Source organism: Amaranthus tricolor, chromosome 6 (assembly GCF_026212465.1).
Source record: "Amaranthus tricolor cultivar Red isolate AtriRed21 chromosome 6, ASM2621246v1, whole genome shotgun sequence".
In the NCBI taxonomy this organism is placed as follows: Eukaryota; Viridiplantae; Streptophyta; class Magnoliopsida; order Caryophyllales; family Amaranthaceae; genus Amaranthus; species Amaranthus tricolor.
The window spans coordinates 11301288-11326549 of NC_080052.1; the positions used below are offsets into that span (position 1 = coordinate 11301288).

A 25262-nucleotide genomic window follows, 5' to 3' on the forward strand; every position below is an offset into this window, starting at 1 on the left:
TTGCGAGTTATATTTTTATAAATAAAATTACTTCCAAAGAGTATATTACTATAATCACCGAAATTCCTTTTGCTCAAGTGGAGCGGAAAGAATTCGCAAATGAAAACGATAAAAAAAAAAAAGAAGGGAAAAAGGGGTGCAACACGAGGACTTCCCAGGAGGTCACCCATCCTAGTAGTACTCTCGCCCAAGCACGCTTAACTGCGGAGTTCTGATGGGATCCGGTGCATTAGTGCTGGTATGATCGCACCCGTTCATTCACCGTAACAATTTGTATACATGCGCATTGCCGACCAAAAAAAAACCCAGAGCATTCCAAAGCTCGTAAACTCGCAACCGAGACCCCTCTTTCGAGCCTTCTTCTTCCCAAATACTGTTTTTCACCCTCCCGGTATTGTCCCATTCCCAAAAGAGTCCGCCGTCTGTAAAAGCAAGGTGAACTCGCAACAAAAAAAAGACAAAATGTTTATGAAATCCGCGCAACACTTGGAATTCAAGAGGCCATCCATGCCAGGCACGCTTCCGCGGGGAGTTCCGACGGGTCCGGTGCAATTTCCGCTAACACGAACGCACCGATGCACGCCTCTTTCGAACAATTCGTTCGTATGCGCATCGACCCGCGTCAACGGGTCCTTACCTTCGAGTGCCCGTAAATTCGAGGTCGGGACCCGGTTGCGAGTTATATTTTTATAAATAAAATTACTTCCAAAGAGTATATTACTATAATCACCGAAATTCCTTTTGCTCAAGTGGAGCGGAAAGAATTCGCAAATGAAAACGATAAAAAAAAAAAAAGAAGGGAAAAAGGGGTGCAACACGAGGACTTCCCAGGAGGTCACCCATCCTAGTACTACTCTCGCCCAAGCACGCTTAGCTGCGGAGTTCTGATGGGATCCGGTGCATTAGTGCTGGTATGATCGCACCCGTTCATTCACCGTAACAATTTGTATACATGCGCATTGCCGACCAAAAAAAAACCCAGAGCATTCCAAAGCTCGTAAACTCGCAACCGAGACCCCTCTTTCGAGCCTTCTTCTTCCCAAATACTGTTTTTCACCCTCCCGGTATTGTCCCATTCCCAAAAGAGTCTGCCGTCTGTAAAAGCAAGGTGAACTCGCAACAAAAAAAAGACAAAATGTTTATGAAATCCGCGCAACACTTGGAATTCAAGAGGCCATCCATGCCAGGCACGCTTCCGCGGGGAGTTCCGACGGGTCCGGTGCAATTTCCGCTTACACGAACGCACCGATGCACGCCTCTTTCGAACAATTCGTTCGTATGCGCATCGACCCGCGTCAACGGGTCCTTACATTCGAGTGCCCGTAAATTCGAGGTCGGGACCCGGTTGCGAGTTATATTTTTATAAATAAAATTACTTCCAAAGAGTATATTACTATAATCACCGAAATTCCTTTTGCTCAAGTGGAGCGGAAAGAATTCGCAAATGAAAACGATAAAAAAAAAAGAAGGGAAAAAGGGGTGCAACACGAGGACTTCCCAGGAGGTCACCCATCCTAGTACTACTCTCGCCCAAGCACGCTTAACTGCGGAGTTCTGATGGGATCCGGTGCATTAGTGCTGGTATGATCGCACCCGTTCATTCACCGTAACAATTTGTATACATGCGCATTGCCGAACAAAAAAAAACCCAGAGCATTCCAAAGCTCGTAAACTCGCAACCGAGACCCCTCTTTCGAGCCTTCTTCTTCCAAAATACTGTTTTTCACCCTCCCGGTATTGTCCCATTCCCAAAAGAGTCCGCCGTCTGTAAAAGCAAGGTGAACTCGCAACAAAAAAAAAGACAAAATGTTTATGAAATCCGCGCAACACTTGGAATTCAAGAGGCCATCCATGCCAGGCACGCTTCCGCGGGGAGTTCCGACGGGTCCGGTGCAATTTCCGCTTACACGAACGCACCGATGCACGCCTCTTTCGAACAATTCGTTCGTATGCGCATCGACCCGCGTCAACGGGTCCTTACCTTCGAGTGCCCGTAAATTCGAGGTCGGGACCCGGTTGCGAGTTATATTTTTATAAATAAAATTACTTCCAAAGAGTATATTACTATAATCACCGAAATTCCTTTTGCTCAAGTGGAGCGGAAAGAATTCGCAAATGAAAACGATAAAAAAAAAAAAAAGAAGGGAAAAAGGGGTGCAACACGAGGACTTCCCAGGAGGTCACCCATCCTAGTACTACTCTCGCCCAAGCACGCTTAACTGCGGAGTTCTGATGGGATCCGGTGCATTAGTGCTGGTATGATCGCACCCGTTCATTCACAGTAACAATTTGTATACATGCGCATTGCCGACCAAAAAAAAACCCAGAGCATTCCAAAGCTCGTAAACTCGCAACCGAGACCCCTCTTTCGAGCCTTCTTCTTCCCAAATACTGTTTTTCACCCTCCCGGTATTGTCCCATTCCCAAAAGAGTCCGCCGTCTGTAAAAGCAAGGTGAACTCGCAACAAAAAAAAGACAAAATGTTTATGAAATCCGCGCAACACTTGGAATTCAAGAGGCCATCCATGCCAGGCACGCTTCCGCGGGGAGTTCCGACGGGTCCGGTGCAATTTCCGCTTACACGAACGCACCGATGCACGCCTCTTTCGAACAATTCGCTCGTATGCGCATCGACCCGCGTCAACGGGTCCTTACCTTCGAGTGCCCGTAAATTCGAGGTCGGGACCCGGTTGCGAGTTATATTTTTATAAATAAAATTACTTCCAAAGAGTATATTACTATAATCACCGAAATTCCTTTTGCTCAAGTGGAGCGGAAAGAATTCGCAAATGAAAACGATAAAAAAAAAAAAAGAAGGGAAAAAGGGGTGCAACACGAGGACTTCCCAGGAGGTCACCCATCCTAGTACTACTCTCGCCCAAGCACGCTTAACTGCGGAGTTCTGATGGGATCCGGTGCATTAGTGCTGGTATGATCGCACCCGTTCATTCACCGTAACAATTTGTATACATGCGCATTGCCGACCAAAAAAAAACCCAGAGCATTCCAAAGCTCGTAAACTCGCAACCGAGACCCCTCTTTCGAGCCTTCTTCTTCCCAAATACTGTTTTTCACCCTCCCGGTATTGTCCCATTCCCAAAAGAGTCCGCCGTCTGTAAAAGCAAGGTGAACTCGCAACAAAAAAAAGACAAAATGTTTATGAAATCCGCGCAACACTTGGAATTCAAGAGGCCATCCATGCCAGGCACGCTTCCGCGGGGAGTTCCGACGGGTCCGGTGCAATTTCCGCTTACACGAACGCACCGATGCACGCCTCTTTCGAACAATTCGTTCGTATGCGCATCGACCCGCGTCAACGGGTCCTTACCTTCGAGTGCCCGTAAATTCGAGGTCGGGACCCGGTTGCGAGTTATATTTTTATAAATAAAATTACTTCCAAAGAGTATATTACTATAATCACCGAAATTCCTTTTGCTCAAGTGGAGCGGAAAGAATTCGCAAATGAAAACGATAAAAAAAAAAAAGAAGGGAAAAAGGGGTGCAACACGAGGACTTCCCAGGAGGTCACCCATCCTAGTAGTACTCTCGCCCAAGCACGCTTAACTGCGGAGTTCTGATGGGATCCGGTGCATTAGTGCTGGTATGATCGCACCCGTTCATTCACCGTAACAATTTGTATACATGCGCATTGCCGACCAAAAAAAAACCCAGAGCATTCCAAAGCTCGTAAACTCGCAACCGAGACCCCTCTTTCGAGCCTTCTTCTTCCCAAATACTGTTTTTCACCCTCCCGGTATTGTCCCATTCCCAAAAGAGTCCGCCGTCTGTAAAAGCAAGGTGAACTCGCAACAAAAAAAAGACAAAATGTTTATGAAATCCGCGCAACACTTGGAATTCAAGAGGCCATCCATGCCAGGCACGCTTCCGCGGGGAGTTCCGACGGGTCCGGTGCAATTTCCGCTAACACGAACGCACCGATGCACGCCTCTTTCGAACAATTCGTTCGTATGCGCATCGACCCGCGTCAACGGGTCCTTACCTTCGAGTGCCCGTAAATTCGAGGTCGGGACCCGGTTGCGAGTTATATTTTTATAAATAAAATTACTTCCAAAGAGTATATTACTATAATCACCGAAATTCCTTTTGCTCAAGTGGAGCGGAAAGAATTCGCAAATGAAAACGATAAAAAAAAAAAAAGAAGGGAAAAAGGGGTGCAACACGAGGACTTCCCAGGAGGTCACCCATCCTAGTACTACTCTCGCCCAAGCACGCTTAGCTGCGGAGTTCTGATGGGATCCGGTGCATTAGTGCTGGTATGATCGCACCCGTTCATTCACCGTAACAATTTGTATACATGCGCATTGCCGACCAAAAAAAAACCCAGAGCATTCCAAAGCTCGTAAACTCGCAACCGAGACCCCTCTTTCGAGCCTTCTTCTTCCCAAATACTGTTTTTCACCCTCCCGGTATTGTCCCATTCCCAAAAGAGTCTGCCGTCTGTAAAAGCAAGGTGAACTCGCAACAAAAAAAAGACAAAATGTTTATGAAATCCGCGCAACACTTGGAAATCAAGAGGCCATCCATGCCAGGCACGCTTCCGCGGGGAGTTCCGACGGGTCCGGTGCAATTTCCGCTTACACGAACGCACCGATGCACGCCTCTTTCGAACAATTCGTTCGTATGCGCATCGACCCGCGTCAACGGGTCCTTACCTTCGAGTGCCCGTAAATTCGAGGTCGGGACCCGGTTGCGAGTTATATTTTTATAAATAAAATTACTTCCAAAGAGTATATTACTATAATCACCGAAATTCCTTTTGCTCAAGTGGAGCGGAAAGAATTCGCAAATGAAAACGATAAAAAAAAAAAAAAAGAAGGGAAAAAGGGGTGCAACACGAGGACTTCCCAGGAGGTCACCCATCCTAGTACTACTCTCGCCCAAGCACGCTTAACTGCGGAGTTCTGATGGGATCCGGTGCATTAGTGCTGGTATGATCGCACCCGTTCATTCACCGTAACAATTTGTATACATGCGCATTGCCGACCAAAAAAAAACCCAGAGCATTCCAAAGCTCGTAAACTCGCAACCGAGACCCCTCTTTCGAGCCTTCTTCTTCCCAAATACTGTTTTTCACCCTCCCGGTATTGTCCCATTCCCAAAAGAGTCTGCCGTCTGTAAAAGCAAGGTGAACTCGCAACAAAAAAAAGACAAAATGTTTATGAAATCCGCGCAACACTTGGAAATCAAGAGGCCATCCATGCCAGGCACGCTTCCGCGGGGAGTTCCGACGGGTCCGGTGCAATTTCCGCTTACACGAACGCACCGATGCACGCCTCTTTCGAACAATTCGTTCGTATGCGCATCGACCCGCGTCAACGGGTCCTTACCTTCGAGTGCCCGTAAATTCGAGGTCGGGACCCGGTTGCGAGTTATATTTTTATAAATAAAATTACTTTCAAAGAGTATATTACTATAATCACCGAAATTCCTTTTGCTCAAGTGGAGCGGAAAGAATTCGCAAATGAAAACGATAAAAAAAAAAAAAAAGAAGGGAAAAAGGGGTGCAACACGAGGACTTCCCAGGAGGTCACCCATCCTAGTACTACTCTCGCCCAAGCACGCTTAACTGCGGAGTTCTGATGGGATCCGGTGCATTAGTGCTGGTATGATCGCACCCGTTCATTCACCGTAACAATTTGTATACATGCGCATTGCCGACCAAAAAAAAACCCAGAGCATTCCAAAGCTCGTAAACTCGCAACCGAGACCCCTCTTTCGAGCCTTCTTCTTCCCAAATACTGTTTTTCACCCTCCCGGTATTGTCCCATTCCCAAAAGAGTCTGCCGTCTGTAAAAGCAAGGTGAACTCGCAACAAAAAAAAGACAAAATGTTTATGAAATCCGCGCAACACTTGGAAATCAAGAGGCCATCCATGCCAGGCACGCTTCCGCGGGGAGTTCCGACGGGTCCGGTGCAATTTCCGCTTACACGAACGCACCGATGCACGCCTCTTTCGAACAATTCGTTCGTATGCGCATCGACCCGCGTCAACGGGTCCTTACCTTCGAGTGCCCGTAAATTCGAGGTCGGGACCCGGTTGCGAGTTATATTTTTATAAATAAAATTACTTCCAAAGAGTATATTACTATAATCACCGAAATTCCTTTTGCTCAAGTGGAGCGGAAAGAATTCGCAAATGAAAACGATAAAAAAAAAAGAAGGGAAAAAGGGGTGCAACACGAGGACTTCCCAGGAGGTCACCCATCCTAGTACTACTCTCGCCCAAGCACGCTTAACTGCGGAGTTCTGATGGGATCCGGTGCATTAGTGCTGGTATGATCGCACCCGTTCATTCACAGTAACAATTTGTATACATGCGCATTGCCGACCAAAAAAAAACCCAGAGCATTCCAAAGCTCGTAAACTCGCAACCGAGACCCCTCTTTCGAGCCTTCTTCTTCCCAAATACTGTTTTTCACCCTCCCGGTATTGTCCCATTCCCAAAAGAGTCTGCCGTCTGTAAAAGCAAGGTGAACTCGCAACAAAAAAAAGACAAAATGTTTATGAAATCCGCGCAACACTTGGAAATCAAGAGGCCATCCATGCCAGGCACGCTTCCGCGGGGAGTTCCGACGGGTCCGGTGCAATTTCCGCTTACACGAACGCACCGATGCACGCCTCTTTCGAACAATTCGTTCGTATGCGCATCGACCCGCGTCAACGGGTCCTTACCTTCGAGTGCCCGTAAATTCGAGGTCGGGACCCGGTTGCGAGTTATATTTTTATAAATAAAATTACTTCCAAAGAGTATATTACTATAATCACCGAAATTCCTTTTGCTCAAGTGGAGCGGAAAGAATTCGCAAATGAAAACGATAAAAAAAAAAAAAGAAGGGAAAAAGGGGTGCAACACGAGGACTTCCCAGGAGGTCACCCATCCTAGTACTACTCTCGCCCAAGCACGCTTAACTGCGGAGTTCTGATGGGATCCGGTGCATTAGTGCTGGTATGATCGCACCCGTTCATTCACCGTAACAATTTGTATACATGCGCATTGCCGACCAAAAAAAAACCCAGAGCATTCCAAAGCTCGTAAACTCGCAACCGAGACCCCTCTTTCGAGCCTTCTTCTTCCCAAATACTGTTTTTCACCCTCCCGGTATTGTGCCATTCCCAAAAGAGTCTGCCGTCTGTAAAAGCAAGGTGAACTCGCAACAAAAAAAAGACAAAATGTTTATGAAATCCGCGCAACACTTGGAAATCAAGAGGCCATCCATGCCAGGCACGCTTCCGCGGGGAGTTCCGACGGGTCCGGTGCAATTTCCGCTTACACGAACGCACCGATGCACGCCTCTTTCGAACAATTCGTTCGTATGCGCATCGACCCGCGTCAACGGGTCCTTACCTTCGAGTGCCCGTAAATTCGAGGTCGGGACCCGGTTGCGAGTTATATTTTTATAAATAAAATTACTTCCAAAGAGTATATTACTATAATCACCGAAATTCCTTTTGCTCAAGTGGAGCGGAAAGAATTCGCAAATGAAAACGATAAAAAAAAAAGAAGGGAAAAAGGGGTGCAACACGAGGACTTCCCAGGAGGTCACCCATCCTAGTACTACTCTCGCCCAAGCACGCTTAACTGCGGAGTTCTGATGGGATCCGGTGCATTAGTGCTGGTATGATCGCACCCGTTCATTCACCGTAACAATTTGTATACATGCGCATTGCCGACCAAAAAAAAACCCAGAGCATTCCAAAGCTCGTAAACTCGCAACCGAGACCCCTCTTTCGAGCCTTCTTCTTCCCAAATACTGTTTTTCACCCTCCCGGTATTGTCCCATTCCCAAAAGAGTCTGCCGTCTGTAAAAACAAGGTGAACTCGCAACAAAAAAAAGACAAAATGTTTATGAAATCCGCGCAACACTTGGAAATCAAGAGGCCATCCATGCCAGGCACGCTTCCGCGGGGAGTTCCGACGGGTCCGGTGCAATTTCCGCTTACACGAACGCACCGATGCACGCCTCTTTCGAACAATTCGTTCGTATGCGCATCGACCCGCGTCAACGGGTCCTTACCTTCGAGTGCCCGTAAATTCGAGGTCGGGACCCGGTTGCGAGTTATATTTTTATAAATAAAATTACTTCCAAAGAGTATATTACTATAATCACCGAAATTCCTTTTGCTCAAGTGGAGCGGAAAGAATTCGCAAATGAAAACGATAAAAAAAAAAGAAGGGAAAAAGGGGTGCAACACGAGGACTTCCCAGGAGGTCACCCATCCTAGTACTACTCTCGCCCAAGCACGCTTAACTGCGGAGTTCTGATGGGATCCGGTGCATTAGTGCTGGTATGATCGCACCCGTTCATTCACAGTAACAATTTGTATACATGCGCATTGCCGACCAAAAAAAAACCCAGAGCATTCCAAAGCTCGTAAACTCGCAACCGAGACCCCTCTTTCGAGCCTTCTTCTTCCCAAATACTGTTTTTCACCCTCCCGGTATTGTCCCATTCCCAAAAGAGTCTGCCGTCTGTAAAAGCAAGGTGAACTCGCAACAAAAAAAAGACAAAATGTTTATGAAATCCGCGCAACACTTGGAAATCAAGAGGCCATCCATGCCAGGCACGCTTCCGCGGGGAGTTCCGACGGGTCCGGTGCAATTTCCGCTTACACGAACGCACCGATGCACGCCTCTTTCGAACAATTCGTTCGTATGCGCATCGACCCGCGTCAACGGGTCCTTACCTTCGAGTGCCCGTAAATTCGAGGTCGGGACCCGGTTGCGAGTTATATTTTTATAAATAAAATTACTTCCAAAGAGTATATTACTATAATCACCGAAATTCCTTTTGCTCAAGTGGAGCGGAAAGAATTCGCAAATGAAAACGATAAAAAAAAAAAAAGAAGGGAAAAAGGGGTGCAACACGAGGACTTCCCAGGAGGTCACCCATCCTAGTACTACTCTCGCCCAAGCACGCTTAACTGCGGAGTTCTGATGGGATCCGGTGCATTAGTGCTGGTATGATCGCACCCGTTCATTCACCGTAACAATTTGTATACATGCGCATTGCCGACCAAAAAAAAACCCAGAGCATTCCAAAGCTCGTAAACTCGCAACCGAGACCCCTCTTTCGAGCCTTCTTCTTCCCAAATACTGTTTTTCACCCTCCCGGTATTGTGCCATTCCCAAAAGAGTCTGCCGTCTGTAAAAGCAAGGTGAACTCGCAACAAAAAAAAGACAAAATGTTTATGAAATCCGCGCAACACTTGGAAATCAAGAGGCCATCCATGCCAGGCACGCTTCCGCGGGGAGTTCCGACGGGTCCGGTGCAATTTCCGCTTACACGAACGCACCGATGCACGCCTCTTTCGAACAATTCGTTCGTATGCGCATCGACCCGCGTCAACGGGTCCTTACCTTCGAGTGCCCGTAAATTCGAGGTCGGGACCCGGTTGCGAGTTATATTTTTATAAATAAAATTACTTCCAAAGAGTATATTACTATAATCACCGAAATTCCTTTTGCTCAAGTGGAGCGGAAAGAATTCGCAAATGAAAACGATAAAAAAAAAAAAAAAGAAGGGAAAAAGGGGTGCAACACGAGGACTTCCCAGGAGGTCACCCATCCTAATACTACTCTCGCCCAAGCACGCTTAACTGCGGAGTTCTGATGGGATCCGGTGCATTAGTGCTGGTATGATCGCACCCGTTCATTCACAGTAACAATTTGTATACATGCGCATTGCCGACCAAAAAAAAACCCAGAGCATTCCAAAGCTCGTAAACTCGCAACCGAGACCCCTCTTTCGAGCCTTCTTCTTCCCAAATACTGTTTTTCACCCTCCCGGTATTGTCCCATTCCAAAAAGAGTCCGCCGTCTGTAAAAGCAAGGTGAACTCGCAACAAAAAAAAGACAAAATGTTTATGAAATCCGCGCAACACTTGGAATTCAAGAGGCCATCCATGCCAGGCACGCTTCCGCGGGGAGTTCCGACGGGTCCGGTGCAATTTCCGCTAACACGAACGCACCGATGCACGCCTCTTTCGAACAATTCGTTCGTATGCGCATCGACCCGCGTCAACGGGTCCTTACCTTCGAGTGCCCGTAAATTCGAGGTCGGGACCCGGTTGCGAGTTATATTTTTATAAATAAAATTACTTCCAAAGAGTATATTACTATAATCACCGAAATTCCTTTTGCTCAAGTGGAGCGGAAAGAATTCGCAAATGAAAACGATAAAAAAAAAAAAAAAGAAGGGAAAAAGGGGTGCAACACGAGGACTTCCCAGGAGGTCACCCATCCTAGTACTACTCTCGCCCAAGCACGCTTAGCTGCGGAGTTCTGATGGGATCCGGTGCATTAGTGCTGGTATGATCGCACCCGTTCATTCACCGTAACAATTTGTATACATGCGCATTGCCGACCAAAAAAAAACCCAGAGCATTCCAAAGCTCGTAAACTCGCAACCGAGACCCCTCTTTCGAGCCTTCTTCTTCCCAAATACTGTTTTTCACCCTCCCGGTATTGTCCCATTCCCAAAAGAGTCTGCCGTCTGTAAAAGCAAGGTGAACTCGCAACAAAAAAAAGACAAAATGTTTATGAAATCCGCGCAACACTTGGAAATCAAGAGGCCATCCATGCCAGGCACGCTTCCGCGGGGAGTTCCGACGGGTCCGGTGCAATTTCCGCTTACACGAACGCACCGATGCACGCCTCTTTCGAACAATTCGTTCGTATGCGCATCGACCCGCGTCAACGGGTCCTTACCTTCGAGTGCCCGTAAATTCGAGGTCGGGACCCGGTTGCGAGTTATATTTTTATAAATAAAATTACTTCCAAAGAGTATATTACTATAATCACCGAAATTCCTTTTGCTCAAGTGGAGCGGAAAGAATTCGCAAATGAAAACGATAAAAAAAAAAAAAAGAAGGGAAAAAGGGGTGCAACACGAGGACTTCCCAGGAGGTCACCCATCCTAGTACTACTCTCGCCCAAGCACGCTTAGCTGCGGAGTTCTGATGGGATCCGGTGCATTAGTGCTGGTATGATCGCACCCGTTCATTCACCGTAACAATTTGTATACATGCGCATTGCCGACCAAAAAAAAACCCAGAGCATTCCAAAGCTCGTAAACTCGCAACCGAGACCCCTCTTTCGAGCCTTCTTCTTCCCAAATACTGTTTTTCACCCTCCCGGTATTGTCCCATTCCCAAAAGAGTCTGCCGTCTGTAAAAGCAAGGTGAACTCGCAACAAAAAAAAGACAAAATGTTTATGAAATCCGCGCAACACTTGGAAATCAAGAGGCCATCCATGCCAGGCACGCTTCCGCGGGGAGTTCCGACGGGTCCGGTGCAATTTCCGCTTACACGAACGCACCGATGCACGCCTCTTTCGAACAATTCGTTCGTATGCGCATCGACCCGCGTCAACGGGTCCTTACCTTCGAGTGCCCGTAAATTCGAGGTCGGGACCCGGTTGCGAGTTATATTTTTATAAATAAAATTACTTCCAAAGAGTATATTACTATAATCACCGAAATTCCTTTTGCTCAAGTGGAGCGGAAAGAATTCGCAAATGAAAACGATAAAAAAAAAAAAAAGAAGGGAAAAAGGGGTGCAACACGAGGACTTCCCAGGAGGTCACCCATCCTAGTACTACTCTCGCCCAAGCACGCTTAACTGCGGAGTTCTGATGGGATCCGGTGCATTAGTGCTGGTATGATCGCACCCGTTCATTCACCGTAACAATTTGTATACATGCGCATTGCCGACCAAAAAAAAACCCAGAGCATTCCAAAGCTCGTAAACTCGCAACCGAGACCCCTCTTTCGAGCCTTCTTCTTCCCAAATACTGTTTTTCACCCTCCCGGTATTGTCCCATTCCCAAAAGAGTCCGCCGTCTGTAAAAGCAAGGTGAACTCGCAACAAAAAAAAGACAAAATGTTTATGAAATCCGCGCAACACTTGGAATTCAAGAGGCCATCCATGCCAGGCACGCTTCCGCGGGGAGTTCCGACGGGTCCGGTGCAATTTCCGCTTACACGAACGCACCGATGCACGCCTCTTTCGAACAATTCGTTCGTATGCGCATCGACCCGCGTCAACGGGTCCTTACCTTCGAGTGCCCGTAAATTCGAGGTCGGGACCCGGTTGCGAGTTATATTTTTATAAATAAAATTACTTCCAAAGAGTATATTACTATAATCACCGAAATTCCTTTTGCTCAAGTGGAGCGGAAAGAATTCGCAAATGAAAACGATAAAAAAAAAAAAAAAGAAGGGAAAAAGGGGTGCAACACGAGGACTTCCCAGGAGGTCACCCATCCTAATACTACTCTCGCCCAAGCACGCTTAACTGCGGAGTTCTGATGGGATCCGGTGCATTAGTGCTGGTATGATCGCACCCGTTCATTCACAGTAACAATTTGTATACATGCGCATTGCTGACCAAAAAAAAACCCAGAGCATTCCAAAGCTCGTAAACTCGCAACCGAGACCCCTCTTTCGAGCCTTCTTCTTCCCAAATACTGTTTTTCACCCTCCCGGTATTGTCCCATTCCCAAAAGAGTCCGCCGTCTGTAAAAGCAAGGTGAACTCGCAACAAAAAAAAGACAAAATGTTTATGAAATCCGCGCAACACTTGGAATTCAAGAGGCCATCCATGCCAGGCACGCTTCCGCGGGGAGTTCCGACGGGTCCGGTGCAATTTCCGCTAACACGAACGCACCGATGCACGCCTCTTTCGAACAATTCGTTCGTATGCGCATCGACCCGCGTCAACGGGTCCTTACCTTCGAGTGCCCGTAAATTCGAGGTCGGGACCCGGTTGCGAGTTATATTTTTATAAATAAAATTACTTCCAAAGAGTATATTACTATAATCACCGAAATTCCTTTTGCTCAAGTGGAGCGGAAAGAATTCGCAAATGAAAACGATAAAAAAAAAAAAAAAGAAGGGAAAAAGGGGTGCAACACGAGGACTTCCCAGGAGGTCACCCATCCTAGTACTACTCTCGCCCAAGCACGCTTAGCTGCGGAGTTCTGATGGGATCCGGTGCATTAGTGCTGGTATGATCGCACCCGTTCATTCACCGTAACAATTTGTATACATGCGCATTGCCGACCAAAAAAAAACCCAGAGCATTCCAAAGCTCGTAAACTCGCAACCGAGACCCCTCTTTCGAGCCTTCTTCTTCCCAAATACTGTTTTTCACCCTCCCGGTATTGTCCCATTCCCAAAAGAGTCTGCCGTCTGTAAAAGCAAGGTGAACTCGCAACAAAAAAAAGACAAAATGTTTATGAAATCCGCGCAACACTTGGAAATCAAGAGGCCATCCATGCCAGGCACGCTTCCGCGGGGAGTTCCGACGGGTCCGGTGCAATTTCCGCTTACACGAACGCACCGATGCACGCCTCTTTCGAACAATTCGTTCGTATGCGCATCGACCCGCGTCAACGGGTCCTTACCTTCGAGTGCCCGTAAATTCGAGGTCGGGACCCGGTTGCGAGTTATATTTTTATAAATAAAATTACTTCCAAAGAGTATATTACTATAATCACCGAAATTCCTTTTGCTCAAGTGGAGCGGAAAGAATTCGCAAATGAAAACGATAAAAAAAAAAAAAAGAAGGGAAAAAGGGGTGCAACACGAGGACTTCCCAGGAGGTCACCCATCCTAGTACTACTCTCGCCCAAGCACGCTTAGCTGCGGAGTTCTGATGGGATCCGGTGCATTAGTGCTGGTATGATCGCACCCGTTCATTCACCGTAACAATTTGTATACATGCGCATTGCCGACCAAAAAAAAACCCAGAGCATTCCAAAGCTCGTAAACTCGCAACCGAGACCCCTCTTTCGAGCCTTCTTCTTCCCAAATACTGTTTTTCACCCTCCCGGTATTGTCCCATTCCCAAAAGAGTCCGCCGTCTGTAAAAGCAAGGTGAACTCGCAACAAAAAAAAGACAAAATGTTTATGAAATCCGCGCAACACTTGGAATTCAAGAGGCCATCCATGCCAGGCACGCTTCCGCGGGGAGTTCCGACGGGTCCGGTGCAATTTCCGCTTACACGAACGCACCGATGCACGCCTCTTTCGAACAATTCGTTCGTATGCGCATCGACCCGCGTCAACGGGTCCTTACCTTCGAGTGCCCGTAAATTCGAGGTCGGGACCCGGTTGCGAGTTATATTTTTATAAATAAAATTACTTCCAAAGAGTATATTACTATAATCACCGAAATTCCTTTTGCTCAAGTGGAGCGGAAAGAATTCGCAAATGAAAACGATAAAAAAAAAAAAAAGAAGGGAAAAAGGGGTGCAACACGAGGACTTCCCAGGAGGTCACCCATCCTAGTACTACTCTCGCCCAAGCACGCTTAGCTGCGGAGTTCTGATGGGATCCGGTGCATTAGTGCTGGTATGATCGCACCCGTTCATTCACCGTAACAATTTGTATACATGCGCATTGCCGACCAAAAAAAAACCCAGAGCATTCCAAAGCTCGTAAACTCGCAACCGAGACCCCTCTTTCGAGCCTTCTTCTTCCCAAATACTGTTTTTCACCCTCCCGGTATTGTCCCATTCCCAAAAGAGTCTGCCGTCTGTAAAAGCAAGGTGAACTCGCAACAAAAAAAAGACAAAATGTTTATGAAATCCGCGCAACACTTGGAAATCAAGAGGCCATCCATGCCAGGCACGCTTCCGCGGGGAGTTCCGACGGGTCCGGTGCAATTTCCGCTTACACGAACGCACCGATGCACGCCTCTTTCGAACAATTCGTTCGTATGCGCATCGACCCGCGTCAACGGGTCCTTACCTTCGAGTGCCCGTAAATTCGAGGTCGGGACCCGGTTGCGAGTTATATTTTTATAAATAAAATTACTTCCAAAGAGTATATTACTATAATCACCGAAATTCCTTTTGCTCAAGTGGAGCGGAAAGAATTCGCAAATGAAAACGATAAAAAAAAAAAAAAGAAGGGAAAAAGGGGTGCAACACGAGGACTTCCCAGGAGGTCACCCATCCTAGTACTACTCTCGCCCAAGCACGCTTAACTGCGGAGTTCTGATGGGATCCGGTGCATTAGTGCTGGTATGATCGCACCCGTTCATTCACCGTAACAATTTGTATACATGCGCATTGCCGACCAAAAAAAAACCCAGAGCATTCCAAAGCTCGTAAACTCGCAACCGAGACCCCTCTTTCGAGCCTTCTTCTTCCCAAATACTGTTTTTCACCCTCCCGGTATTGTCCCATTCCCAAAAGAGTCCGCCGTCTGTAAAAGCAAGGTGAACTCGCAACAAAAAAAAGACAAAATGTTTATGAAATCCGCGCAACACTTGGAATTCAAGAGGCCATCCATGCCAGGCACGCTTCCGCGGGGAGTTCCGACGGGTCCGGTGCAATTTCCGCTTACACGAACGCACCGATGCACGCCTCTTTCGAACAATTCGTTCGTATGCGCATCGACCCGCGTCAACGGGTCCTTACCTTCGAGTGCCCGTAAATTCGAGGTCGGGACCCGGTTGCGAGTTATATTTTTATAAATAAAATTACTTCCAAAGAGTATATTACTATAATCACCGAAATTCCTTTTGCTCAAGTGGAGCGGAAAGAATTCGCAAATGAAAACGATAAAAAAAAAAAAAAAGAAGGGAAAAAGGGGTGCAACACGAGGACTTCCCAGGAGGTCACCCATCCTAATACTACTCTCGCCCAAGCACGCTTAACTGCGGAGTTCTGATGGGATCCGGTGCATTAGTGCTGGTATGATCGCACCCGTTCATTCACAGTAACAATTTGTATACATGCGCATTGCCGACCAAAAAAAAACCCAGAGCATTCCAAAGCTCGTAAACTCGCAACCGAGACCCCTCTTTCGAGCCTTCTTCTTCCCAAATACTGTTTTTCACCCTCCCGGTATTGTCCCATTCCCAAAAGAGTCCGCCGTCTGTAAAAGCAAGGTGAACTCGCAACAAAAAAAAGACAAAATGTTTATGAAATCCGCGCAACACTTGGAATTCAAGAGGCCATCCATGCCAGGCACGCTTCCGCGGGGAGTTCCGACGGGTCCGGTGCAATTTCCGCTAACACGAACGCACCGATGCACGCCTCTTTCGAACAATTCGTTCGTATGCGCATCGACCCGCGTCAACGGGTCCTTACCTTCGAGTGCCCGTAAATTCGAGGTCGGGACCCGGTTGCGAGTTATATTTTTATAAATAAAATTACTTCCAAAGAGTATATTACTATAATCACCGAAATTCCTTTTGCTCAAGTGGAGCGGAAAGAATTCGCAAATGAAAACGATAAAAAAAAAAAAAAAGAAGGGAAAAAGGGGTGCAACACGAGGACTTCCCAGGAGGTCACCCATCCTAGTACTACTCTCGCCCAAGCACGCTTAGCTGCGGAGTTCTGATGGGATCCGGTGCATTAGTGCTGGTATGATCGCACCCGTTCATTCACCGTAACAATTTGTATACATGCGCATTGCCGACCAAAAAAAAACCCAGAGCATTCCAAAGCTCGTAAACTCGCAACCGAGACCCCTCTTTCGAGCCTTCTTCTTCCCAAATACTGTTTTTCACCCTCCCGGTATTGTCCCATTCCCAAAAGAGTCCGCCGTCTGTAAAAGCAAGGTGAACTCGCAACAAAAAAAAGACAAAATGTTTATGAAATCCGCGCAACACTTGGAAATCAAGAGGCCATCCATGCCAGGCACGCTTCCGCGGGGAGTTCCGACGGGTCCGGTGCAATTTCCGCTTACACGAACGCACCGATGCACGCCTCTTTCGAACAATTCGTTCGTATGCGCATCGACCCGCGTCAACGGGTCCTTACCTTCGAGTGCCCGTAAATTCGAGGTCGGGACCCGGTTGCGAGTTATATTTTTATAAATAAAATTACTTCCAAAGAGTATATTACTATAATCACCGAAATTCCTTTTGCTCAAATGGAGCGGAAAGAATTCGCAAATGAAAACGATAAAAAAAAAAAAAAGAAGGGAAAAAGGGGTGCAACACGAGGACTTCCCAGGAGATCACCCATCCTAGTACTACTCTCGCCCAAGCACGCTTAGCTGCGGAGTTCTGATGGGATCCGGTGCATTAGTGCTGGTATGATCGCACCCGTTCATTCACCGTAACAATTTGTATACATGCGCATTGCCGACCAAAAAAAAACCCAGAGCATTCCAAAGCTCGTAAACTCGCAACCGAGACCCCTCTTTCGAGCCTTCTTCTTCCCAAATACTGTTTTTCACCCTCCCGGTATTGTCCCATTCCCAAAAGAGTCTGCCGTCTGTAAAAGCAAGGTGAACTCGCAACAAAAAAAAGACAAAATGTTTATGAAATCCGCGCAACACTTGGAAATCAAGAGGCCATCCATGCCAGGCACGCTTCCGCGGGGAGTTCCGACGGGTCCGGTGCAATTTCCGCTTACACGAACGCACCGATGCACGCCTCTTTCGAACAATTCGTTCGTATGCGCATCGACCCGCGTCAACGGGTCCTTACCTTCGAGTGCCCGTAAATTCGAGGTCGGGACCCGGTTGCGAGTTATATTTTTATAAATAAAATTACTTCCAAAGAGTATATTACTATAATCACCGAAATTCCTTTTGCTCAAGTGGAGCGGAAAGAATTCGCAAATGAAAACGATAAAAAAAAAAAAAAGAAGGGAAAAAGGGGTGCAACACGAGGACTTCCCAGGAGGTCACCCATCCTAGTACTACTCTCGCCCAAGCACGCTTAACTGCGGAGTTCTGATGGGATCCGGTGCATTAGTGCTGGTATGATCGCACCCGTTCATTCACCGTAACAATTTGTATACATGCGCATTGCCGACCAAAAAAAAACCCAGAGCATTCCAAAGCTCGTAAACTCGCAACCGAGACCCCTCTTTCGAGCCTTCTTCTTCCCAAATACTGTTTTTCACCCTCCCGGTATTGTCCCATTCCCAAAAGAGTCCGCCGTCTGTAAAAGCAAGGTGAACTCGCAACAAAAAAAAGACAAAATGTTTATGAAATCCGCGCAACACTTGGAATTCAAGAGGCCATCCATGCCAGGCACGCTTCCGCGGGGAGTTCCGACGGGTCCGGTGCAATTTCCGCTTACACGAACGCACCGATGCACGCCTCTTTCGAACAATTCGTTCGTATGCGCATCGACCCGCGTCAACGGGTCCTTACCTTCGAGTGCCCGTAAATTCGAGGTCGGGACCCGGTTGCGAGTTATATTTTTATAAATAAAATTACTTCCAAAGAGTATATTACTATAATCACCGAAATTCCTTTTGCTCAAGTGGAGCGGAAAGAATTCGCAAATGAAAACGATAAAAAAAAAAAAAAAGAAGGGAAAAAGGGGTGCAACACGAGGACTTCCCAGGAGGTCACCCATCCTAATACTACTCTCGCCCAAGCACGCTTAACTGCGGAGTTCTGATGGGATTCGGTGCATTAGTGCTGGTATGATCGCACCCGTTCATTCACAGTAACAATTTGTATACATGCGCATTGCCGACCAAAAAAAAACCCAGAGCATTCCAAAGCTCGTAAACTCGCAACCGAGACCCCTCTTTCGAGCCTTCTTCTTCCCAAATACTGTTTTTCACCCTCCCGGTATTGTCCCATTCCCAAAAGAGTCCGCCGTCTGTAAAAGCAAGGTGAACTCGCAACAAAAAAAAGACAAAATGTTTATGAAATCCGCGCAACACTTGGAATTCAAGAGGCCATCCATGCCAGGCACGCTTCCGCGGGGAGTTCCGACGGGTCCGGTGCAATTTCCGCTAACACGAACGCACCGATGCACGCCTCTTTCGAACAATTCGTTCGTATGCGCATCGACCCGCGTCAACGGGTCCTTACCTTCGAGTGCCCGTAAATTCGAGGTCGGGACCCGGTTGCGAGTTATATTTTTATAAATAAAATTACTTCCAAAGAGTATATTACTATAATCACCGAAATTCCTTTTGCTCAAGTGGAGCGGAAAGAATTCGCAAATGAAAACGATAAAAAAAAAAAAAAAGAAGGGAAAAAGGGGTGCAACACGAGGACTTCCCAGGAGGTCACCCATCCTAGTACTACTCTCGCCCAAGCACGCTTAGCTGCGGAGTTCTGATGGGATCCGGTGCATTAGTGCTGGTATGATCGCACCCGTTCATTCACCGTAACAATTTGTATACATGCGCATTGCCGACCAAAAAAAAACCCAGAGCATTCCAAAGCTCGTAAACTCGCAACCGAGACCCCTCTTTCGAGCCTTCTTCTTCCCAAATACTGTTTTTCACCCTCCCGGTATTGTCCCATTCCCAAAAGAGTCTGCCGTCTGTAAAAGCAAGGTGAACTCGCAACAAAAAAAAGACAAAATGTTTATGAAATCCGCGCAACACTTGGAAATCAAGAGGCCATCCATGCCAGGCACGCTTCCGCGGGGAGTTCCGACGGGTCCGGTGCAATTTCCGCTTACACGAACGCACCGATGCACGCCTCTTTCGAACAATTCGTTCGTATGCGCATCGACCCGCGTCAACGGGTCCTTACCTTCGAGTGCCCGTAAATTCGAGGTCGGGACCCGGTTGCGAGTTATATTTTTATAAATAAAATTACTTCCAAAGAGTATATTACTATAATCACCGAAATTCCTTTTGCTCAAGTGGAGCGGAAAGAATTCGCAAATGAAAACGATAAAAAAAAAAAAAAGAAGGGAAAAAGGGGTGCAACACGAGGACTTCCCAGGAGGTCACCCATCCTAGTACTACTCTCGCCCAAGCACGCTTAACTGCGGAGTTCTGATGGGATCCGGTGCATTAGTGCTGGTATGATCGCACCCGTTCATTCACCGTAACAATTTGTATACATGCGCATTGCCGACCAAAAAAAAACCCAGAGCATTCCAAAGCTCGTAAACTCGCAACCGAGACCCCTCTTTCGAGCCTTCTTCTTCCCAAATACTGTTTTTCACCCTCCCGGTATTGTCCCATTCCCAAAAGAGTCCGCCGTCTGTAAAAGCAAGGTGAACTCGCAACAAAAAAAAGACAAAATGTTTATGAAATCCGCGCAACACTTGGAATTCAAGAGGCCATCCATGCCAGGCACGCTTCCGCGGGGAGTTCCGACGGGTCCGGTGCAATTTCCGCTTACACGAACGCACCGATGCACGCCTCTTTCGAACAATTCGTTCGTATGCGCATCGACCCGCGTCAACGGGTCCTTACCTTCGAGTGCCCGTAAATTCGAGGTCGGGACCCGGTTGCGAGTTATATTTTTATAAATAAAATTACTTCCAAAGAGTATATTACTATAATCACCGAAATTCCTTTTGCTCAAGTGGAGCGGAAAGAATTCGCAAATGAAAACGATAAAAAAAAAAAAAAAGAAGGGAAAAAGGGGTGCAACACGAGGACTTCCCAGGAGGTCACCCATCCTAATACTACTCTCGCCCAAGCACGCTTAACTGCGGAGTTCTGATGGGATCCGGTGCATTAGTGCTGGTATGATCGCACCCGTTCATTCACAGTAACAATTTGTATACATGCGCATTGCCGACCAAAAAAAAACCCAGAGCATTCCAAAGCTCGTAAACTCGCAACCGAGACCCCTCTTTCGAGCCTTCTTCTTCCCAAATACTGTTTTTCACCCTCCCGGTATTGTCCCATTCCCAAAAGAGTCCGCCGTCTGTAAAAGCAAGGTGAACTCGCAACAAAAAAAAGACAAAATGTTTATGAAATCCGCGCAACACTTGGAATTCAAGAGGCCATCCATGCCAGGCACGCTTCCGCGGGGAGTTCCGACGGGTCCGGTGCAATTTCCGCTAACACGAACGCACCGATGCACGCCTCTTTCGAACAATTCGTTCGTATGCGCATCGACCCGCGTCAACGGGTCCTTACCTTCGAGTGCCCGTAAATTCGAGGTCGGGACCCGGTTGCGAGTTATATTTTTATAAATAAAATTACTTCCAAAGAGTATATTACTATAATCACCGAAATTCCTTTTGCTCAAGTGGAGCGGAAAGAATTCGCAAATGAAAACGATAAAAAAAAAAAAAAAGAAGGGAAAAAGGGGTGCAACACGAGGACTTCCCAGGAGGTCACCCATCCTAGTACTACTCTCGCCCAAGCACGCTTAGCTGCGGAGTTCTGATGGGATCCGGTGCATTAGTGCTGGTATGATCGCACCCGTTCATTCACCGTAACAATTTGTATACATGCGCATTGCCGACCAAAAAAAAACCCAGAGCATTCCAAAGCTCGTAAACTCGCAACCGAGACCCCTCTTTCGAGCCTTCTTCTTCCCAAATACTGTTTTTCACCCTCCCGGTATTGTCCCATTCCCAAAAGAGTCTGCCGTCTGTAAAAGCAAGGTGAACTCGCAACAAAAAAAAGACAAAATGTTTATGAAATCCGCGCAACACTTGGAAATCAAGAGGCCATCCATGCCAGGCACGCTTCCGCGGGGAGTTCCGACGGGTCCGGTGCAATTTCCGCTTACACGAACGCACCGATGCACGCCTCTTTCGAACAATTCGTTCGTATGCGCATCGACCCGCGTCAACGGGTCCTTACCTTCGAGTGCCCGTAAATTCGAGGTCGGGACCCGGTTGCGAGTTATATTTTTATAAATAAAATTACTTCCAAAGAGTATATTACTATAATCACCGAAATTCCTTTTGCTCAAGTGGAGCGGAAAGAATTCGCAAATGAAAACGATAAAAAAAAAAAAAAGAAGGGAAAAAGGGGTGCAACACGAGGACTTCCCAGGAGATCACCCATCCTAGTACTACTCTCGCCCAAGCACGCTTAGCTGCGGAGTTCTGATGGGATCCGGTGCATTAGTGCTGGTATGATCGCACCCGTTCATTCACCGTAACAATTTGTATACATGCGCATTGCCGACCAAAAAAAAACCCAGAGCATTCCAAAGCTCGTAAACTCGCAACCGAGACCCCTCTTTCGAGCCTTCTTCTTCCCAAATACTGTTTTTCACCCTCCCGGTATTGTCCCATTCCCAAAAGAGTCTGCCGTCTGTAAAAGCAAGGTGAACTCGCAACAAAAAAAAGACAAAATGTTTATGAAATCCGCGCAACACTTGGAAATCAAGAGGCCATCCATGCCAGGCACGCTTCCGCGGGGAGTTCCGACGGGTCCGGTGCAATTTCCGCTTACACGAACGCACCGATGCACGCCTCTTTCGAACAATTCGTTCGTATGCGCATCGACCCGCGTCAACGGGTCCTTACCTTCGAGTGCCCGTAAATTCGAGGTCGGGACCCGGTTGCGAGTTATATTTTTATAAATAAAATTACTTCCAAAGAGTATATTACTATAATCACCGAAATTCCTTTTGCTCAAGTGGAGCGGAAAGAATTCGCAAATGAAAACGATAAAAAAAAAAAAAAGAAGGGAAAAAGGGGTGCAACACGAGGACTTCCCAGGAGGTCACCCATCCTAGTACTACTCTCGCCCAAGCACGCTTAACTGCGGAGTTCTGATGGGATCCGGTGCATTAGTGCTGGTATGATCGCACCCGTTCATTCACCGTAACAATTTGTATACATGCGCATTGCCGACCAAAAAAAAACCCAGAGCATTCCAAAGCTCGTAAACTCGCAACCGAGACCCCTCTTTCGAGCCTTCTTCTTCCCAAATACTGTTTTTCACCCTCCCGGTATTGTCCCATTCCCAAAAGAGTCCGCCGTCTGTAAAAGCAAGGTGAACTCGCAACAAAAAAAAGACAAAATGTTTATGAAATCCGCGCAACACTTGGAATTCAAGAGGCCATCCATGCCAGGCACGCTTCCGCGGGGAGTTCCGACGGGTCCGGTGCAATTTCCGCTTACACGAACGCACCGATGCACGCCTCTTTCGAACAATTCGTTCGTATGCGCATCGACCCGCGTCAACGGGTCCTTACCTTCGAGTGCCCGTAAATTCGAGGTCGGGACCCGGTTGCGAGTTATATTTTTATAAATAAAATTACTTCCAAAGAGTATATTACTATAATCACCGAAATTCCTTTTGCTCAAGTGGAGCGGAAAGAATTCGCAAATGAAAACGATAAAAAAAAAAAAAAGAAGGGAAAAAGGGGTGCAACACGAGGACTTCCCAGGAGGTCACCCATCCTAGTACTACTCTCGCCCAAGCACGCTTAGCTGCGGAGTTCTGATGGGATCCGGTGCATTAGTGCTGGTATGATCGCACCCGTTCATTCACCGTAACAATTTGTATACATGCGCATTGCCGACCAAAAAAAAACCAAGAGCATTCCAAAGCTCGTAAACTCGCAACCGAGACCCCTCTTTCGAGCCTTCTTCTTCCCAAATACTGTTTTTCACCCTCCCGGTATTGTCCCATTCCCAAAAGAGTCCGCCGTCTGTAAAAGCAAGGTGAACTCGCAACAAAAAAAAGACAAAATGTTTATGAAATCCGCGCAACACTTGGAATTCAAGAGGCCATCCATGCAAGGCACGCTTCCGCGGGGAGTTCCGACGGGTCCGGTGCAATTTCCGCTTACACGAACGCACCGATGCACGCCTCTTTCGAACAATTCGTTCGTATGCGCATCGACCCGCGTCAACGGGTCCTTACCTTCGAGTGCCCGTAAATTCGAGGTCGGGACCCGGTTGCGAGTTATATTTTTATAAATAAAATTACTTCCAAAGAGTATATTACTATAATCACCGAAATTCCTTTTGCTCAAGTGGAGCGGAAAGAATTCGCAAATGAAAACGATAAAAAAAAAAAAAAGAAGGGAAAAAGGGGTGCAACACGAGGACTTCCCAGGAGGTCACCCATCCTAGTACTACTCTCGCCCAAGCACGCTTAACTGCGGAGTTCTGATGGGATCCGGTGCATTAGTGCTGGTATGATCGCACCCGTTCATTCACCGTAACAATTTGTATACATGCGCATTGCCGACCAAAAAAAAACCCAGAGCATTCCAAAGCTCGTAAACTCGCAACCGAGACCCCTCTTTCGAGCCTTCTTCTTCCCAAATACTGTTTTTCACCCTCCCGGTATTGTCCCATTCCCAAAAGAGTCCGCCGTCTGTAAAAGCAAGGTGAACTCGCAACAAAAAAAAGACAAAATGTTTATGAAATCCGCGCAACACTTGGAATTCAAGAGGCCATCCATGCCAGGCACGCTTCCGCGGGGAGTTCCGACGGGTCCGGTGCAATTTCCGCTTACACGAACGCACCGATGCACGCCTCTTTCGAACAATTCGTTCGTATGCGCATCGACCCGCGTCAACGGGTCCTTACCTTCGAGTGCCCGTAAATTCGAGGTCGGGACCCGGTTGCGAGTTATATTTTTATAAATAAAATTACTTCCAAAGAGTATATTACTATAATCACCGAAATTCCTTTTGCTCAAGTGGAGCGGAAAGAATTCGCAAATGAAAACGATAAAAAAAAAAAAAAGAAGGGAAAAAGGGGTGCAACACGAGGACTTCCCAGGAGGTCACCCATCCTAGTACTACTCTCGCCCAAGCACGCTTAGCTGCGGAGTTCTGATGGGATCCGGTGCATTAGTGCTGGTATGATCGCACCCGTTCATTCACCGTAACAATTTGTATACATGCGCATTGCCGACCAAAAAAAAACCCAGAGCATTCCAAAGCTCGTAAACTCGCAACCGAGACCCCTCTTTCGAGCCTTCTTCTTCCCAAATACTGTTTTTCACCCTCCCGGTATTGTCCCATTCCCAAAAGAGTCCGCCGTCTGTAAAAGCAAGGTGAACTCGCAACAAAAAAAAGACAAAATGTTTATGAAATCCGCGCAACACTTGGAATTCAAGAGGCCATCCATGCAAGGCACGCTTCCGCGGGGAGTTCCGACGGGTCCGGTGCAATTTCCGCTTACACGAACGCACCGATGCACGCCTCTTTCGAACAATTCGTTCGTATGCGCATCGACCCGCGTCAACGGGTCCTTACCTTCGAGTGCCCGTAAATTCGAGGTCGGGACCCGGTTGCGAGTTATATTTTTATAAATAAAATTACTTCCAAAGAGTATATTACTATAATCACCGAAATTCCTTTTGCTCAAGTGGAGCGGAAAGAATTCGCAAATGAAAACGATAAAAAAAAAAAAAAGAAGGGAAAAAGGGGTGCAACACGAGGACTTCCCAGGAGGTCACCCATCCTAGTACTACTCTCGCCCAAGCACGCTTAACTGCGGAGTTCTGATGGGATCCGGTGCATTAGTGCTGGTATGATCGCACCCGTTCATTCACCGTAACAATTTGTATACATGCGCATTGCCGACCAAAAAAAAACCCAGAGCATTCCAAAGCTCGTAAACTCGC

At 47.2% G+C, this 25262-nt stretch overlaps 38 non-coding genes across 38 annotated transcripts; all 38 read right to left on the bottom strand.

Moving 5' to 3' along the window:
• Window positions 1–133: 133 nt before the first annotated feature.
• Window positions 134–252, bottom strand: LOC130816518 (5S ribosomal RNA). Its single transcript, XR_009043047.1, has one exon. It is a non-coding gene; the product is annotated as a 5S ribosomal RNA (ribosomal RNA).
• A 554-nt stretch (window positions 253–806) lies between these two features.
• LOC130816211 (5S ribosomal RNA) lies at window positions 807–925 on the bottom strand. Its single transcript, XR_009042757.1, has one exon. It is a non-coding gene; the product is annotated as a 5S ribosomal RNA (ribosomal RNA).
• Window positions 926–1476: 551 nt separating this feature from the next.
• On the bottom strand, window positions 1477–1595 carry LOC130816728 (5S ribosomal RNA). Its single transcript, XR_009043268.1, has one exon. It is a non-coding gene; the product is annotated as a 5S ribosomal RNA (ribosomal RNA).
• A 556-nt stretch (window positions 1596–2151) lies between these two features.
• LOC130816733 (5S ribosomal RNA) lies at window positions 2152–2270 on the bottom strand. The gene has a single exon (XR_009043273.1). It is a non-coding gene; the product is annotated as a 5S ribosomal RNA (ribosomal RNA).
• A 554-nt stretch (window positions 2271–2824) lies between these two features.
• Window positions 2825–2943, bottom strand: LOC130816745 (5S ribosomal RNA). Its single transcript, XR_009043284.1, has one exon. It is a non-coding gene; the product is annotated as a 5S ribosomal RNA (ribosomal RNA).
• A 553-nt stretch (window positions 2944–3496) lies between these two features.
• On the bottom strand, window positions 3497–3615 carry LOC130816519 (5S ribosomal RNA). Its single transcript, XR_009043048.1, has one exon. It is a non-coding gene; the product is annotated as a 5S ribosomal RNA (ribosomal RNA).
• Window positions 3616–4169: 554 nt separating this feature from the next.
• LOC130816212 (5S ribosomal RNA) lies at window positions 4170–4288 on the bottom strand. The gene has a single exon (XR_009042758.1). It is a non-coding gene; the product is annotated as a 5S ribosomal RNA (ribosomal RNA).
• A 556-nt stretch (window positions 4289–4844) lies between these two features.
• On the bottom strand, window positions 4845–4963 carry LOC130816756 (5S ribosomal RNA). Its single transcript, XR_009043295.1, has one exon. It is a non-coding gene; the product is annotated as a 5S ribosomal RNA (ribosomal RNA).
• Window positions 4964–5519: 556 nt separating this feature from the next.
• On the bottom strand, window positions 5520–5638 carry LOC130816767 (5S ribosomal RNA). Its single transcript, XR_009043306.1, has one exon. It is a non-coding gene; the product is annotated as a 5S ribosomal RNA (ribosomal RNA).
• A 551-nt stretch (window positions 5639–6189) lies between these two features.
• Window positions 6190–6308, bottom strand: LOC130816778 (5S ribosomal RNA). The gene has a single exon (XR_009043317.1). It is a non-coding gene; the product is annotated as a 5S ribosomal RNA (ribosomal RNA).
• A 554-nt stretch (window positions 6309–6862) lies between these two features.
• LOC130816780 (5S ribosomal RNA) lies at window positions 6863–6981 on the bottom strand. The gene has a single exon (XR_009043318.1). It is a non-coding gene; the product is annotated as a 5S ribosomal RNA (ribosomal RNA).
• A 551-nt stretch (window positions 6982–7532) lies between these two features.
• LOC130816781 (5S ribosomal RNA) lies at window positions 7533–7651 on the bottom strand. The gene has a single exon (XR_009043319.1). It is a non-coding gene; the product is annotated as a 5S ribosomal RNA (ribosomal RNA).
• A 551-nt stretch (window positions 7652–8202) lies between these two features.
• Window positions 8203–8321, bottom strand: LOC130816783 (5S ribosomal RNA). Its single transcript, XR_009043321.1, has one exon. It is a non-coding gene; the product is annotated as a 5S ribosomal RNA (ribosomal RNA).
• Window positions 8322–8875: 554 nt separating this feature from the next.
• On the bottom strand, window positions 8876–8994 carry LOC130816784 (5S ribosomal RNA). Its single transcript, XR_009043322.1, has one exon. It is a non-coding gene; the product is annotated as a 5S ribosomal RNA (ribosomal RNA).
• Window positions 8995–9550: 556 nt separating this feature from the next.
• Window positions 9551–9669, bottom strand: LOC130816397 (5S ribosomal RNA). Its single transcript, XR_009042933.1, has one exon. It is a non-coding gene; the product is annotated as a 5S ribosomal RNA (ribosomal RNA).
• Window positions 9670–10225: 556 nt separating this feature from the next.
• On the bottom strand, window positions 10226–10344 carry LOC130816213 (5S ribosomal RNA). Its single transcript, XR_009042759.1, has one exon. It is a non-coding gene; the product is annotated as a 5S ribosomal RNA (ribosomal RNA).
• A 555-nt stretch (window positions 10345–10899) lies between these two features.
• LOC130816215 (5S ribosomal RNA) lies at window positions 10900–11018 on the bottom strand. Its single transcript, XR_009042760.1, has one exon. It is a non-coding gene; the product is annotated as a 5S ribosomal RNA (ribosomal RNA).
• Window positions 11019–11573: 555 nt separating this feature from the next.
• On the bottom strand, window positions 11574–11692 carry LOC130816785 (5S ribosomal RNA). Its single transcript, XR_009043323.1, has one exon. It is a non-coding gene; the product is annotated as a 5S ribosomal RNA (ribosomal RNA).
• A 556-nt stretch (window positions 11693–12248) lies between these two features.
• On the bottom strand, window positions 12249–12367 carry LOC130816398 (5S ribosomal RNA). Its single transcript, XR_009042934.1, has one exon. It is a non-coding gene; the product is annotated as a 5S ribosomal RNA (ribosomal RNA).
• Window positions 12368–12923: 556 nt separating this feature from the next.
• On the bottom strand, window positions 12924–13042 carry LOC130816216 (5S ribosomal RNA). Its single transcript, XR_009042761.1, has one exon. It is a non-coding gene; the product is annotated as a 5S ribosomal RNA (ribosomal RNA).
• Window positions 13043–13597: 555 nt separating this feature from the next.
• On the bottom strand, window positions 13598–13716 carry LOC130816218 (5S ribosomal RNA). Its single transcript, XR_009042763.1, has one exon. It is a non-coding gene; the product is annotated as a 5S ribosomal RNA (ribosomal RNA).
• A 555-nt stretch (window positions 13717–14271) lies between these two features.
• Window positions 14272–14390, bottom strand: LOC130816219 (5S ribosomal RNA). The gene has a single exon (XR_009042764.1). It is a non-coding gene; the product is annotated as a 5S ribosomal RNA (ribosomal RNA).
• A 555-nt stretch (window positions 14391–14945) lies between these two features.
• On the bottom strand, window positions 14946–15064 carry LOC130816786 (5S ribosomal RNA). Its single transcript, XR_009043324.1, has one exon. It is a non-coding gene; the product is annotated as a 5S ribosomal RNA (ribosomal RNA).
• A 556-nt stretch (window positions 15065–15620) lies between these two features.
• On the bottom strand, window positions 15621–15739 carry LOC130816400 (5S ribosomal RNA). Its single transcript, XR_009042935.1, has one exon. It is a non-coding gene; the product is annotated as a 5S ribosomal RNA (ribosomal RNA).
• A 556-nt stretch (window positions 15740–16295) lies between these two features.
• On the bottom strand, window positions 16296–16414 carry LOC130816220 (5S ribosomal RNA). The gene has a single exon (XR_009042765.1). It is a non-coding gene; the product is annotated as a 5S ribosomal RNA (ribosomal RNA).
• Window positions 16415–16969: 555 nt separating this feature from the next.
• LOC130816513 (5S ribosomal RNA) lies at window positions 16970–17088 on the bottom strand. The gene has a single exon (XR_009043042.1). It is a non-coding gene; the product is annotated as a 5S ribosomal RNA (ribosomal RNA).
• A 555-nt stretch (window positions 17089–17643) lies between these two features.
• Window positions 17644–17762, bottom strand: LOC130816787 (5S ribosomal RNA). The gene has a single exon (XR_009043325.1). It is a non-coding gene; the product is annotated as a 5S ribosomal RNA (ribosomal RNA).
• Window positions 17763–18318: 556 nt separating this feature from the next.
• LOC130816655 (5S ribosomal RNA) lies at window positions 18319–18437 on the bottom strand. The gene has a single exon (XR_009043192.1). It is a non-coding gene; the product is annotated as a 5S ribosomal RNA (ribosomal RNA).
• Window positions 18438–18993: 556 nt separating this feature from the next.
• Window positions 18994–19112, bottom strand: LOC130816221 (5S ribosomal RNA). Its single transcript, XR_009042766.1, has one exon. It is a non-coding gene; the product is annotated as a 5S ribosomal RNA (ribosomal RNA).
• A 555-nt stretch (window positions 19113–19667) lies between these two features.
• Window positions 19668–19786, bottom strand: LOC130816788 (5S ribosomal RNA). The gene has a single exon (XR_009043326.1). It is a non-coding gene; the product is annotated as a 5S ribosomal RNA (ribosomal RNA).
• A 556-nt stretch (window positions 19787–20342) lies between these two features.
• Window positions 20343–20461, bottom strand: LOC130816401 (5S ribosomal RNA). Its single transcript, XR_009042936.1, has one exon. It is a non-coding gene; the product is annotated as a 5S ribosomal RNA (ribosomal RNA).
• Window positions 20462–21017: 556 nt separating this feature from the next.
• Window positions 21018–21136, bottom strand: LOC130816222 (5S ribosomal RNA). The gene has a single exon (XR_009042767.1). It is a non-coding gene; the product is annotated as a 5S ribosomal RNA (ribosomal RNA).
• Window positions 21137–21691: 555 nt separating this feature from the next.
• LOC130816514 (5S ribosomal RNA) lies at window positions 21692–21810 on the bottom strand. Its single transcript, XR_009043043.1, has one exon. It is a non-coding gene; the product is annotated as a 5S ribosomal RNA (ribosomal RNA).
• Window positions 21811–22365: 555 nt separating this feature from the next.
• Window positions 22366–22484, bottom strand: LOC130816789 (5S ribosomal RNA). Its single transcript, XR_009043327.1, has one exon. It is a non-coding gene; the product is annotated as a 5S ribosomal RNA (ribosomal RNA).
• Window positions 22485–23039: 555 nt separating this feature from the next.
• Window positions 23040–23158, bottom strand: LOC130816223 (5S ribosomal RNA). The gene has a single exon (XR_009042768.1). It is a non-coding gene; the product is annotated as a 5S ribosomal RNA (ribosomal RNA).
• Window positions 23159–23713: 555 nt separating this feature from the next.
• On the bottom strand, window positions 23714–23832 carry LOC130816790 (5S ribosomal RNA). The gene has a single exon (XR_009043328.1). It is a non-coding gene; the product is annotated as a 5S ribosomal RNA (ribosomal RNA).
• Window positions 23833–24387: 555 nt separating this feature from the next.
• LOC130816224 (5S ribosomal RNA) lies at window positions 24388–24506 on the bottom strand. The gene has a single exon (XR_009042769.1). It is a non-coding gene; the product is annotated as a 5S ribosomal RNA (ribosomal RNA).
• A 555-nt stretch (window positions 24507–25061) lies between these two features.
• Window positions 25062–25180, bottom strand: LOC130816791 (5S ribosomal RNA). The gene has a single exon (XR_009043329.1). It is a non-coding gene; the product is annotated as a 5S ribosomal RNA (ribosomal RNA).
• Window positions 25181–25262: the final 82 nt, after the last annotated feature.